Source organism: Strix aluco, chromosome 2 (assembly GCF_031877795.1).
Source record: "Strix aluco isolate bStrAlu1 chromosome 2, bStrAlu1.hap1, whole genome shotgun sequence".
NCBI classification, from domain to species: domain Eukaryota; kingdom Metazoa; phylum Chordata; class Aves; order Strigiformes; family Strigidae; genus Strix; species Strix aluco.
Window position 1 is genome coordinate 96,582,579 of NC_133932.1, and position 14,668 is coordinate 96,597,246.

General features: G+C 37.2%; 1 protein-coding gene across 5 annotated transcripts in view; it reads left to right on the forward strand.

The window, feature by feature from the left end:
- Positions 1–14,668, forward strand: part of PCDH9 (protocadherin 9) — a 709,974-nt gene that overhangs the window by 310,006 nt on the left and 385,300 nt on the right. The gene's annotated exons all lie outside the window — the stretch shown is intronic.

Genomic DNA, 14,668 nt, shown 5'->3' on the forward strand with positions numbered 1-14,668 from the left:
TATCATCTGATAGGGGGAAGAGAGAATTGCTCACCTGAAGGTTAGAATAAGACCTTTTCTCTTACCTTCACTCAGACAAGTAAGTGGTTAGCTATTGCCCATCAGAGCAATTCATGGTTCACAGCTGGGCCTGAAAGGTACGGAATAGTATCTTTCTCCAGGTATCCTCTTGTTAGTCTTGTTTAGCGCTTGCTCTGGACTCCAACCCAGTAAGCCAAGGAAAATAACAGTCTCCTTTTGAGCACCATGTGGACTTCTGAGAAAATGAGTCTGGCAGATGCTGTCAGTCCTCCACTTTCAGAGGCAGTAATCAGAGATGAAACAGGGTTCAAATGCTTTGATATCTAAAGCTCTGCAATAAGGAGGAGCCATGGTCTATTTAGATGCAGTTTCTTCTCTGTGCAGAACTCCAGTCTAGTCTGTCAGTTCCCATGCTGGGTTTTTTGTGTGAAATAAAGGACTGTAGTATCTGTCCACTATCTGTGCTTTTTAAAGAAAGTGTCTCCAAAATTAATACCAGAAAACTCCATGTAGAAGTTCAGAACTTCCAACTGTTTTAAAGGTTAAAAGTAATAAATGCAATTTAAATTTAGTTGCATCTTATGATACATTTAATTATGTTTGTTCAACTATTCAAACTACAAGATTACAGTAAGAAGTCATTTCCTTTATAATATAGGCCTCTTTCCCCAAAAGGAAGCATTCTGTGGCACTTGATTTAAGTTACATCAAAAGAAGAAAATTTCCTGGAAACTGGAATTTCTAATATCAGACATTAAATTTAAAACTATATTTTCTAACTACTACTGGGTATTTGACTTTTTAGACTTAATACTAGGCTATTTTAGTCTCAGTATAGGTATTTCAGAGATAAGGGAATTGCTTTTATTTTTTAGTGTAAAATATTCTGAATAAACTTCGTTGAATTTCTATTAGTGTACTATAAAATTGATATAGATACATGAATCTAAATATCTATCATCTATCTCCTCTCTAATAATAGACAATGCTGTGGTTATATATTAATTAAGTCACACAAGAATTCTGAAGAAAATTCTGAATGAAAAAGAGCCATTATACACTGGACAATGTAATTTAAAGTGAACATAATAATAAATGGAATTCACAGTTGGATCATTGCAGGTCCCTTTCAACTGAAATATTCTGTTCTATTCTATTCTATTCAGCTCCAGATACTAGAAATTTAGGTGGCTATAGATGTGTATAAATTCTTATTAAGGCAATGGAGAATGGTTAGACCACACTGAGGTGGATTCAGGCAGTGGAGTACCATATGAGAGTGAATATGCACTTAAGCTCTTAGCTCGGTTTTGGGATGTCTTTTTTTTTTGTATGAGTAGTAGAATGTAATGTTTTATCAGAAACTGTCACTAATATTTTATTTGATTGGATATTAAATACAAAATAGAGTCCTGATGTACTGTTTTATTTAAAGCTCTAAGAACTATATATTGTAATGTTTCATGGTTGAGTCCACTTTTTTGAGGGAAGGTATTCTATACATTACATTGTAAAAGCTGTTCTTTCAAGTGTTACAGGTGTTAGGGAAATCTTTTTCACCGAAGTTGGATGTTAATTACTTGGAAGTAAGTTCTAAAGTGACTAAACAGGAAGAAAGTTACAAACTTTTAAGCTAATTTCTGGAAGATTTTATGGAATTCTCTCAACCTTTCTCTAAGCATTGTTGCTCTTTGTCAGACAAATCTTTTCAGCTAGGTTCAATACTACAGAAGAGTTAAACAAATTGGTAAACTATTTCCCATTCTTGTTCAATGTTTCAAAAAATGTGAAAATTTATTCCCTTTTCTCTAGCAGCTGATATTGGGCATGGAATACTTCCGGCTTTTTGTCCTATCTGACAACAGCAGCCCGACCAATCACTTTAATTCAAGCTTCTTTTCCATCCATGTGTATGTCAGGCCTTGAAAAAATCCTCCAACCCTTTACTTATGGAAAGCATTTTAAATATTTTAATATATTTTTATCATTTTAATATTGATAAATCTTCACAATCTGAGCAATAACTTAAGTAATGTTGAAGGTCTGTAGAGTGAATGACTGCACATTTTGCATATGAATAAAGAAGTATTGTATTCTTGCTTTTTAAAAAACCAGTCGAATTACCTGTGAGTACTTTGCTCGTCTAAACAGCAATTACATAGTCTCTTTCTAACGGATTCTTGACAAAGCAAATCTCCCTTAACATTGTATGTAATAGAATCTAAAAAGCCCTCTTAAACCAAGTTTCAGACCTAATGGATTTTCTATTTCTTGAAGTTACATTTTAGTCATTGCCTTGTATGTTGGTGGTAGCTGGACCTAAAGATTAGAAGCAGAATTTCTTAGGTAAGTAAGTGTCTGATGTACCTGATTAAGCAGCAGTTCAGACAGCACAATTTTGTGGGGGAACTGGGCTGGGGCGGGATGGATGCAGGAATTGAAACACAACACTCAGTGTGAATAATCTAGAATGTATTTAGCATGTGGGAGGGATGGTAGCGCGTGGATAGCAATTTGTCTTTTAAGAAGACTATTCTACAACACACACACCACGCACACACACACATAGACCAGGAGTACAGGATGCTCACTCCAACTGTGCAAGATGGTTGTCAGCCAGACTCTTGTGTGCATGGTTCAGGCTCAGCCTTCTATGTGATGTTGGATGCCCATGGATGTGTCCACTTATGAGAAGTTATTGTCTTAATTGTTTATTGCTTTATAAATCATGTTCTTGGTGTAAACTACTATAAGCCAAGCTAGTAAGCCATGTGGCCTCACTAGTCACGTAGCCTCAGGCCAATCTCCTTGATTATCATCCAGATGCAAGACCAACTAACAGTTATCATTGAGGTTTCTATCACTCTGGTCTCCCAAACCAAATGTGTTACAGAAGTGTGAAGTCAGCAACAATTATATGATAGCATTCAGCTAGTGCAGCTTTGTTTTCCATCTCATACCAGGTTAATTTTGTTATTTGCAGATGGGCAGATGTAGTCATGGTCCCTTTTATCTGAGAAATGCTTTTAGGTAGACTATCTTGTGACATGTGATCAAAATTATCCCTTCTAGGAATATAATGGTACTTTGGCATTGATAACATTCATCTGTTTCTTTGGGGTGGAAACACCCCCTCCAACTGCAACACATGAACACACAAATCTGGGACTATGTGTGTATAAGAGGGAGAAAAACTGCATGGGATAGTCAAAAGCAGGAGGCAGATTTGTGAAGGATATATTATGAGCATAAAGCTTATGGCTGAGTTTTTCCTAAAGTAACAGAATCTCTCTTCAAGAGAGGAAAGAGATGCAGAGCTGTAGAAAATAGGCGAAGGTTAAAGGGAAGAATCTGAGACTATTCAAATATCTCATTTGAGTATGTTCCATATAAATGACTTGGTTTCCAAACAGTAGATCATGCAGGAATATTTTTTTCCCTGTAAAAAAAAAAAAAAAAAAAAAAAAAAAGTAACTTTTTCTCTGCTGTTCAAGGTAGATGGTAATAGTTGCTTGATAGTTGCTTGAGTCAGGATTCTGAGAAGAGGAATGCTCTGTACATTTTATTTTTTGGACTCTGCATGTACAGGTATTGTTATTAACCCTGGCAGAAGTTTTCACAATTTGTATTTTGTTTTGATCATAACTCTCTGTGCCCATTAGCTGGTAAAAGAAGCCTCTTAACTTGGATGTAATTCAGGGATATTGGACAAACACTGATCTTCTTTGTAATTAGATTTTATTATGACTTTGTTTTCAAAAGTAAGCTGATTTTTAGTTTAGAAATGTCATTAGAATTACCTGTGAAGCAGCTCTTTCAAATTAATTGAAATAGATGCTGGCCAATGAGGTACTACACTCCTATCTCAAATGTGTATGAAATGAAACTGAGCAACCCCAGCTTTATATAAAAATAAATGTTTACATATATATCTTGACTTCATTTTTCTCCCTAATTAGTAACATGCAATGTACCATTCTGATTTTTGATTCACCCCCTTAGTGCCTGCACCTCCCCTTAGGGATCCCAGCTGTTTTCCTCTCCTGCTGTAATTGAAATCAAACTTGTTCCAGCCTGTAATTGATAGTGAATCTAACCATCTAATGTTTTCTGTGAGACAGATGCACAGCAGAAGCACATGAAGTGGCATATGGAAAACCAACTACCCTAATGGAGTAAAGATAGATCCATTCTTGTTTTGTTATACAATATTCCAATACTTTAATGAACTAGTTCACCTACATTTTAGTATGTTAAGAGTGTGTTATGCATAGAAAATTTGGAGTATATATGATGTATTAATGGAATGGTTAGGCCAAGTCTCTCTGTCCTCATCAAGAACTGTACCTCCAGACTGCTCTTATGTATTATTCTCTTCGCCTGCTCTTTTCTCTTGTGATGTTAAAGTATTCTAGTATCTGTCTAAGCATTGTTATGACAGGTCTAATGGATCATATGAGAATGTAAATCTAGACGTTCTCTTTCACCCTTGTTTTGGTATCTAGTGCAAATCATAATCTTGTATAAAGAGTGTATCTTTTTGTCTCTGGATGAAGACATTTGCTAGGAATCTGCCAGTAGAAGCAGGATGCTGCTGTCTGACAGTACTTCAATGTATTCCTGATTTTCTTTCTTTCTTAAACCATACAATGTTTCCATTCTTTGTGAATAAAATAATAGGAAGGTCCTTTATCCTATATCTCTCTGTCTCTCTGTATATAGTATATAAGAGAAAAGTCAGTCATGAATTTTTATATTTAAGTAATATTTTAATATTTTAAAACATTTTAAAATGTTTTGGTAGGTTTTTTCCCCCCTCTCTGTTGGGGATCTACTCTACTTCCTACACCAGAAGGGTTATATAGTTTTAATAGCATTCTTCTACCTCCAGCTTCTCTTCATGACACAATATATGGTAATTAAATATACAATGAAAGAGAAGTCATAGGTTACTAATAATTTAATTGGCAGCTGGATTTCTTGAGATATTTTTGAGGCATATTTTCTTAGCAGAAATAATGTAATAGTCCCCTGTGTGGATTTCCTCATATCTGGTTTTAAAAGGAGCCTCATGTGTTCCTTCCAGTGCTACTGATAACGAGGTGTTATCAGTACATCTGAGTCAGGCAGACTGAGGCTTTGAGCGATTACATCTCTAACTATGACTGAGAACCTAGCTAAAGTCAAAAATTGCACTTTTTCTGTACTGTTTGTGACTCTAAATATGGTTGCCCTGTGTAAAGTTCAACAGGATTTCTCCTGGGATAGCAAAGTTCCTTTAGGTATATCTAAATAAATATTAGCTTTCTGGTGAATACTTATAAAGAGATTTGGAGGAAAGATAGTTATTCTGTAACTCCTCAGATTATACCTGGTTTCTTAGGGACCTGAGAAAAAATAGAGGAGAAATTGACTTCTTTACACAGTTCAAAATCACAGTGGAGATTATTCTCATTAAATATTTATCCATCATGGAGGAGGAAAAGAGTTGAGTAATCAAACAGTTGGTGTTAATTTAAATGTCATAACCACAATTAGAAAAAACATCCTTGCAATCAAATTTTATTGTGGTTTCCCAATCTGTGTTCTGAAAATATCCTTCACTCGAGGATTTCCACTCTGAAGGAAGAGAGTGAAATATGGGTTTGACTCAAGTTTCTTGAACTTTTACCTCTTTCTCAAAATTCCACAAACTTTCTGTGACTCAATGGTCCCTTTATAAGATACACTAGGTTAATTTGGGTTGTCAGGTATTTCCTGTAAATAGATTTGCCTCTGACTTGATCACCCTCTACCCTGAAAGAATGATCTGAAGCCACTAGCTGTGCTTTCTGTTTGACCTTAATGAAACCAGTACAAGTGACAGCAGAGGCAGAAATTTTGTTTGGGTTTTTTTTGTGGAGGTGAAGCTCATACACAAAAAGTAGTGTATTTTTTTGATATTACAACATAAACTAATTTCTTACTGTCTCTGTCAGATTATTTATCTGATACTATTTCTAATAGCATCATCAGAACACTTTAAGTAGTTAAAAATATTTGTAATGTTAAAATGTGTAATGTTTAAACAGATTAGCTTTGATGTATGATTAGCTTTTCTGTGTATTTCACAGAAAAAAAATATTATCCATTGAAATATTATATAAAAATGAAAACTACTAAATATATTAAGGCTAGGCATGTGATTATTCTTAATAGTCTTGCTATATGCATGGAGAACTGTTCTATTATCATGGAGTAATCTAAGTTGGAATGGACCTTCAGAGGTCATTTGATACAACGTCCTACCCAAAGAGGGCTAGTTTAGATCAGGTTGTCAGGGCCTGGCCCAATTAAGTTTTAAATTTCTTCAAGGCTATCTCTAAGGCTTTTCACGGCCTCCCTGGGCATCCTGTTCCAGGGTCTGATCATCCTGAAAATTTTTTCCTTCATATCAAACTAGAATTTTCTTGCTTCTCATCCTACGACTGTGCAAAAAGAGTCTGGCTCCATACTCTCCAGGCCCTCCCGTTAAGTGGGTAAAACTGCAGTAACTTTCACATCTTGAGGGTTAGCACATGCAGCTCTCAGAGGCCTTCTTTATACTCTCCAGCCTCCTGACCAACTTGGCAACCATTTGCTGGTCTTACTCCAGTGTTTTTCCTGTACTGGAGAACTCAAAACTGAACACATCATTCCACATGCAGTTTCATTCATAGAATCATAGAATCATTTAGGTTGGAAAACACCTTTAAGATCATAGAGTTCAACCATAAACCCAACACTGCCAAGTCAGCAGTGTCCCTAAGTGCCATGTCCATAAGCACCACATCTACACGTCTTTTAAATACCTCCAGGAATGATGACTCAACCACTTCCCTGGGCAGCCTGTTCCAATCCTTGATAACCCTTGCAGTGAAGAAATTTTTCCTAATATCCAATCTAAATGGCCTCTGGCACAACTTGAGGCCATTTGCTCTTGTCTTATCGCTTACTACTTGGGAAAAGAGATTAACATGCTGAACAGAAAGGAAGAATTGCCTCTCTGAGCTTACATTTTAACTGATGTAGTTTGTCTTTTGTTTAAGGACACACTGCTGACTCATGCTGGAATGGTTGTGCACCAGGACCAACAGGTGTTTTGCTGCAAAGCTGATTTCTATCTAGTTGGTCCCCAGCCTGCATTGTTGCATGGGGTTATTTCCTCCTGGGGCAGAACTCCATGTTCACCATTGCTGCACTTCTTGAGGCACCTGTTGCCCACTTATCCAGCCTGCCAAGCTCCCTCTGAATAGGAGCCCGGCCTTCCAGCATGCAGAGCACTTGCCTCGAGCTTGGTGTCATCTGTGCACTTGCAGAGGATGTCTTCTGCCTCATGATCCAGCTTATTAGCCAAGACATCAGATGCAAAGGCAGCATTGGCCCCATTATCTACCCCTATTAACCAGCTGCCCATTGGACTGTACACCTCTGATCACAGCCCTTTGAACCTGGCAGTCCAAGCAATTTTTCCAGGCACCTGGTAGTCCACCCATCCAAACCCTCTTTTCATCAAGTTGTTAGTATGGACAAAAAAAAGCATTGCTAACATCAAGGTACCCCTTTTTCATCAAGGCAGCCATCTCATCACAGAAGCCAGTCAGGCTGGTCAAGCACACTCTGCCATTGGTAAACGCATGTAGGCTGTTTCCAGTCTTCTCTTCCTACTGTGCATGCCTGGATGTGGCTTCCAGGAGGATTTGTTGAGTAGTGAGGCTAGGCTGACTAGCCTGCAGTTCCCCCATTATTCTCCTCCTTCTCTTTGAAAATGCACAATTCTTCCAGTCATAAGAAACCTACCCCGATCACCCAGACCTTTGTAAGACCATAGACAGTGGCTTTGAAAGGTCATTGTCTGGCTTCCTTGGCACTGTTGGAGGCATCCCATCTTGTCCTATGTCCGGTTTACTTCATTGGTTTCTACATTGATCTTTTACTGTGGGTAATTCATCAGTCTCCCAGCTCCTGACACAGGCTCAAAGGACCTGGGAGGCTTGAGGCAGTCTTTACCAGTAGAAGCTGAGGCAAAGAAGGCATCTAGTACCTCAGATTTTTGTTCATCCTTTGCTGCTAGATTCCCTACCACTTTGAGTGGTGGCCTCACATTTTCCTTTGTCCTCCTTTTCCTGATAGGATAACTTTCTTTTTATGCTTCACAGTCCTCACTAGTGTCAGCTCCAAGAGGGTACTCGCTTTTATAATTCAGCTAAGTTCAGTCAGGATTTCCCCACTATTCACGATGGCCTTATGCTGTGCTTGTTCGACTTTCTGGGTGTGACACTGGAATTTTCCTGTGCTTTGAGGAAGTTGTCATTGATGATCAACCAGCTCTCTTGAGGTCCTTTACCTTCCAGGACAGTCTCCCATTAGCCCCCACCAAGCAGATCCCTGAGCAAGTTTAAATCTGCTTTTCTAAAGTGTAGGTTCCCCCCTTTTTTTTTTTTTTTTTTTTTGAGTAATAGATCCAACTGAGTGTCTCCTGTGGTCTGTTTGTCAGCCACCTGTACACCTGTATCAAAAGAACAGTTCTTGGTGCTTGTCAGAAATATCTAGAAATTTTTGTGATCCAACATTTTGCCCTCTCAGAAGATGTTTGGGTTATTCAAATCCCTCCTGAGAAACCAGCCTTGTGATTGTGAGGCTTCCCCCAGTTTTCTAAAGGAGGCTTCATTTCCTCTTCTTGATCAATCAGTCTTTATCAGACACTCATCACTGCACCTACCCTCACCTTGACCCATCAGCTCTGGACTGGCTGGTCACCTGCTCCAATGCAAAGCTCCATGAATTCAAACTGCCCTTTTCCATAGAGTCCAACCTCTCCTCCTCACTTGTCCTGAGGAGCTGGGTTCTCTGTGAGTTGTTTTCCACTCTGCATGTGTTTTTGTACAGGCACTTGAGGTGAGCCCCTCAGCTGTGCTCTGTTCACAGGGGACATTCCTTGTGCATCGTGCTTGCTCCTTTCTCACTTTGTCCTATCCTTCCCCTTAGATCTTTTGTCCACCATCTCACGGTGTTTAAAGCCCCTTTCACTACATTAGCAAGCTTCTCTGCAAGGCTGGGTCTTGCCTCACTTTATTAAATATACCATGACATAGAAATATTTTTATATATATATTTAATGTGTACATACTAAATATCTGTGCATATATTTAGTGTCTGTCTGTGCTTAAATACTGTATGCAAGTTTGTGAAGAGAACAGACACTGTGTATTTTGTTATGTGTTTGTGCACAGCAAGAGAAAGAGGAGAATGTAAAAAACTTCTTAAAGTACTGAATAATTACCTTTTTGTTTGGGAGTATTGTCTTCAGCTTTTTATCTCCTACATGCTTTTCTGGCACTCTTATCTTTCAGTCTGATTTTTCAAATGGTACAATGTGTTTTTGTTTTTTTTGTACATCATTGAAGTGTGAAACAGAAAGCAGTCGTACGTATGCCTGGCCAATTTGATGGTGATGGTTTACTCTTCTTTGTAAAGAAGGTGTTGAAATGTTTTGGAATGTCTGGTCCTGTATAGGGATTCAAAACACAGGAGTTACAGGTACAACTTTCATGTTCTTTTCTTCCAGAACTATAAGCATACATAAAATAAATTTTAAAAATCATCAGCATATAGTATTATAAACACATTTGAACTGAAGTACTGAATTCTACTATCAAAAAAACACATTTTTATATACTCCCACAGATTTATTTTGTTTAAAAGCTGTTTTTCTTTTGGGGAAAAAAAATCATTTTCTTGTATCTGAATATTTTAAGGATGATATATCTATTATTTTATGTTACTAAGATTGGGAAGAAGGATGCCACAAAGGTTGTCCCAGTGGTTTTGTTTGATAATGTATCTGTATGAGAAGTCTCTTGGACATTCCTGTTTGTATACCATTGTTTATGCTATTTTGTTTTCTTAAACCAATAATTATCATTGTAGGTGGGAGAGTTGAAGAAGTATGCATGGGAACAGTTCTTCACAAGTTTTCTTCATCTGTACTATACCTATTAAAATAAACTTACTTTCCGTACTGAAGGAAATTATTTCAGTTGCATTTTTCCTTGGAGGAGAAGAGAGTTAAAAAGAACAGTATGTTCCATAATTTAAAGGTTTTATGACCTAGTGTTAAATGCAAAGGTAAAGTAAGATAAAAAAAGGGTACAAGCGTGATTCACAATAATATCAATTTTACTCTTTTTTTTTTGGGGGGGGGGGGGGGGGTGTGCATTTCCTTTGATTGAAGACTATAGTGTCACAAAAATATTTTTTTTTTCCTGTTGGTGTTTACCTGAGATGATGTTTCTTAGGTATCCTATTTTATATGCTTCTAAAGGATTACTTGACTGTATTAGAGAGCATGCAGTATACTTTATAGTATCTCAAATGTTAGCAGACCCCATGTTTAGACAACTGAATGAAGTCTTAGTACTTCACTACCTGTAACTGGAGCTTAAAACACCAATATTGTCGATGCCTAACTTTAGGTGTCTGAGCCTAGAATTGAAACACAACCTTCAAGTTCATCCTAGGTTTGATTTGTTTTGTTTTGGGTTTTTTGTTTGTTTGGGATTTTTTTGTTGTTTAATCCTATCCAGTGAATTTTTTAAAGCCGCTTGGGAAAACTCTGCTCACAGAGATTGAAGTGGTGCATGCATGCCTAATATTTTTGTCAACCTTTTTTGCACCATGTGACATCAGATTATGTCCTCAGTAAGGCTTGTAAAAAACAGCTCACATGGTTGTCACTGAGGGCAGAATTTGATAAGCTTTCAAATGCAGAAATTGAATAAGGACATGAAATGTCAGTATAGGCTAGCAAGAGTGTCTTGTGGGGATAAACAGAAGTGATACATAAAACGTAATTCAGCACCATCTTTGTCAATGACTGAAGAAGCATAGATAAGGATACCTTTATCCTGATTAAAGTCAGCTGACAGTTGCCATTGACCTTCATAATGCTTCTGGATTTTACCCATTCTATTTGGATTAACTGGAAGTTGGCCAAGTATGTGCTGGTGATTCCTCTTATCTGTAGAAATTTAGTCTGTTCTGGGTAAAAGCTTTGTTACTATTCCCTTCATCAGGGTGGGATACAGAGACATTACTCAATAGCTCTAAAAAGTTTTCCTCATTTGTGATGATTCACCTGATTTGAGCAGAGTACAATCAAATATGTAGTGAATTTAGTAGCCTCTGAGGATCCAAAATATGAATAAGAAAGAGGTTTGCATTTTTTGCATGCATGATGTATCAGATTAATTGTCTCTGGTTTAGCATTAATATGGCTTCACGGATAGGGATAGAGTGGATAAGCAGTCAGTGATCTTTGTAGGAAAGGAATGGAAAGTATTTTATCCTGAAAAGTTTCAACAGTACTGATTCTTTTAAGTCAATTTTCTGGGTTTAATACAGTGCTGTTTTGAGCTGTCATATTTCTTATATATTGCAGTACTGTAAACCCTCACATCCTGGACCTTCCTTTAGAAGATTGGGTATATACGCTTGGGTAGGTGAATGTAACAATCAGGAAACAGCACAAAGTGAAATGTCTGTTACTGCATGTTCTTCAGCATGACAATGTACTGCAGATCACAGGGATTTATTACAAGACGGGGGTTTGTTTTGGTTTGTTTTGTTTTTTTCTCCAGATGATCACTACGGTGCTTTTCTTTTCATTATACCATTCCATTGTCAGAAATAGTAAATCCATTATTAACTACCCTTCACTCACTAAATACTTCCTTAACATAGAGTAAAATAAAGCATTACATTTTGCTTCATACTCATTCTGTTTCCCCTCCTCCCAAAAAACAACCTGACCTCTACCAACTTTTGTTAGCTTCAGAATCAGAGGTTTTACAAAGATGAAAGCTGCCAAGTATATTTGCTAGAAATTCATTTGTACACTTTTCAATTTACAGAACTGGCCCTCAGTCTCAGTTTTTAATTTGGTGCTTTAGATGAAATCCTGTTTGGGGAAATCAATGAGAGGTTAACCAGAGCCTAGGCAGCTGCAGTGGTTAGAAATCGACATCTCTGATTGCATGCCAAAGTGACATCTAGGTTCAGTTTTTCTGTTTTACTTATTCCTTATTCTCCAGCCTTTTGCCATATCACATTATTCTATCAAGCTTTGATACTGGGAGGGGAGAGTTAGTATGCTTAACAGAGCATTGCTTGTTACCTTGTACTATAATTTTACAAAGTCAGAAATATCAAATGAAAAAAACATACAGCAAAATTAGTTATTTAACACAGAATTTCTGACAAGGTTCCAGTTACTATGCCTGTTGCTCTGACACCCTTCACTGCTGCTGATTTAAATCAGGCTAGTGATTAACTCATATCATTGGTGGAAGGTAAAAGGCCAAAGATGAATTTATACAACACAAAATGATACATACAAAAATACATTATTCATACTCACTTTATACAAAATTAATGTGGGCCAGTTCATGTTTTCTACAAAGCTTCTTTACCTTTTTTGTGTTAAAAAAATTTAAAATGTTCTCAATTAATTAATATGGCAGTTAAACTGAATGTTAACAATGAAATTAAAGCAGTTAATGTAACATGTTGTAAATTTCCCTCTCCCATCTTACTAATGGATTTAAGTGGGGGGAAAGAAAAAACCTAAAAAAAATACAGTTCTCAGCTATAATGTTATCTACATATAGCCATGTGTGTAGTTTATTATTATATATATTATTGCTCATGTAAAAGCTAATATGCAGAGATTAATTAAGGAGGATAAGCAAAGTGTCCCAGGAAGTCACCAACTGGCCTGATAACAGAATGCAGATTTTCTGTGAGCCTTACAGTACCTATATCCATTTTACCATGTAAATCCAGCCCCCAGATGTCCGTGGTACCAAAAAACAGGCACTGTAAACAATGTGTAACAGAACAGCTTTTGACACTATTACAGTGACAGAAAGCAAAGGCTAGAGAGACAAAAATTAGAGACCATGATGCTGGGAGAAGGTGGGCGTGATGGGTGCCTGCTTGTAGGAAAGACCCTTCACTGCTTTCATGAAGGCCCCTGACAGATGCGCTGCATAATTCTCACTGCAGCCACGGGTTATGAAATGTAGCTTTGTGTCGAAGGCAAACACCTTTTGATAACCTGTTCCATTACAGGTACACCTAACATTGAAGGTTCTTTTGGGGAATGTCTTATGTCATGCTTTTATTTTATTCCAGTTGGCTGGATCTTTCCTGCTGGAAGTAGGTCTGAAGGAAGAGTAGGTGTTTGATCTTGCTCTGATTAAAGTCAAAGCAAAATTGGTTTTGAGTTTAACAGCACGAGTTCAGTCTATAGAGAGAAACCATTTAAGCCCTTCCAGCACATTTACAATATTTCCAATGTGAAATGGGAACCCAGAAAGTGAAAACTTACCATTTTTTACCTAAACTTCCTTTTTGCTAAGCATTCGTTAAGCAACTGGAGATTGCTTTGACATGCTATTATTCACTAAGAGTTTGGAGTTTAATGGAATGAAAAGCCAGGAGCAGTAAATTAGATCATCTTTCTGTATTTCTTACTGTAATTTAAATCCTACATCAATATTAATCCCAGAACATAAGACCATAGTGTGGTTTTCAAATGGTGGCCTATAAACTGCTAGTGATCCACTGTTTAAAAAAAATATGTGAAAGATAACTAGGAAAACCATAAGAGGTTAATTATGTTAATATTGAAATTATTCATTGTTGTCTGTGATTATAGCTGGCTGTGTCTTTTCCATATAGTTGTCAAAGGAAGTAACAAATGAAATTAAGTACAGTATCAGCAAGAACTGTTTCTTTGGTTTTTGGGGTCAGGGTTTGGGTTTTTTTCATTAACATAACAAATATCAAATTGACCTATGGGATTTTTTCCCTAAATTTCCTTTGGGATGTCTTCTGCAGCTATCTGGGGTAATTTTTTTTTTTTTTAAATCACCTAGTAATTTTAAGTTATTTTCCACCTTTTTTTTTTTTTTTATGACAACAGAATGTACATTCATGCAAGCAGAGAGCTGTTTATATTTATCAAAGTAAAAAGTGCTTGGCATGAGAATTTGGCTTTTATCTAAGGTTGGAAGTACAACTAAAAATTGGAAAGACTATAGAAACAGTGAGAGAGCAAATTCCCAGATGTAGATTGGTGTTTAAAGAGATTAGCATCTAAGTTGTAGAAGAAAATTCAAAGGAAAACTAGAACAGATTACTTTATAGCTTTGCTGCTGGAGAGTCTATAAGTACCCAAGGTTTTTTAGGTAAAGTTTATATACCTAAAAATCTGCCAATGTGGATGCAGAGGCAACACCCAAATTGACTGAACTAAGTATTTTGTTGTCAGACCTGCGAATTCCAAATATGTTTAGGCACAAAGTCACGACTGTGAATAATCCCTGTGAGAAGATATGTCATCCAGCAAGTGGATTTTAGGAATGCATAGCATGTGCTGACCACGCTGAGTACATCATGAAGCATCAGCCAGCATCATTTTTGCTTGGAGATGGGTGAAGGCAGAGCCAACCTGCAGTACAGGGCTCCAGCACAGTGGTGTGCAGCGTTCTGCTGGGACAGAGCAGAGCACTGTCCAGGGAGGAGCATGTGTCATGGCTTGTCACGTCATGATCATAGTGCACAT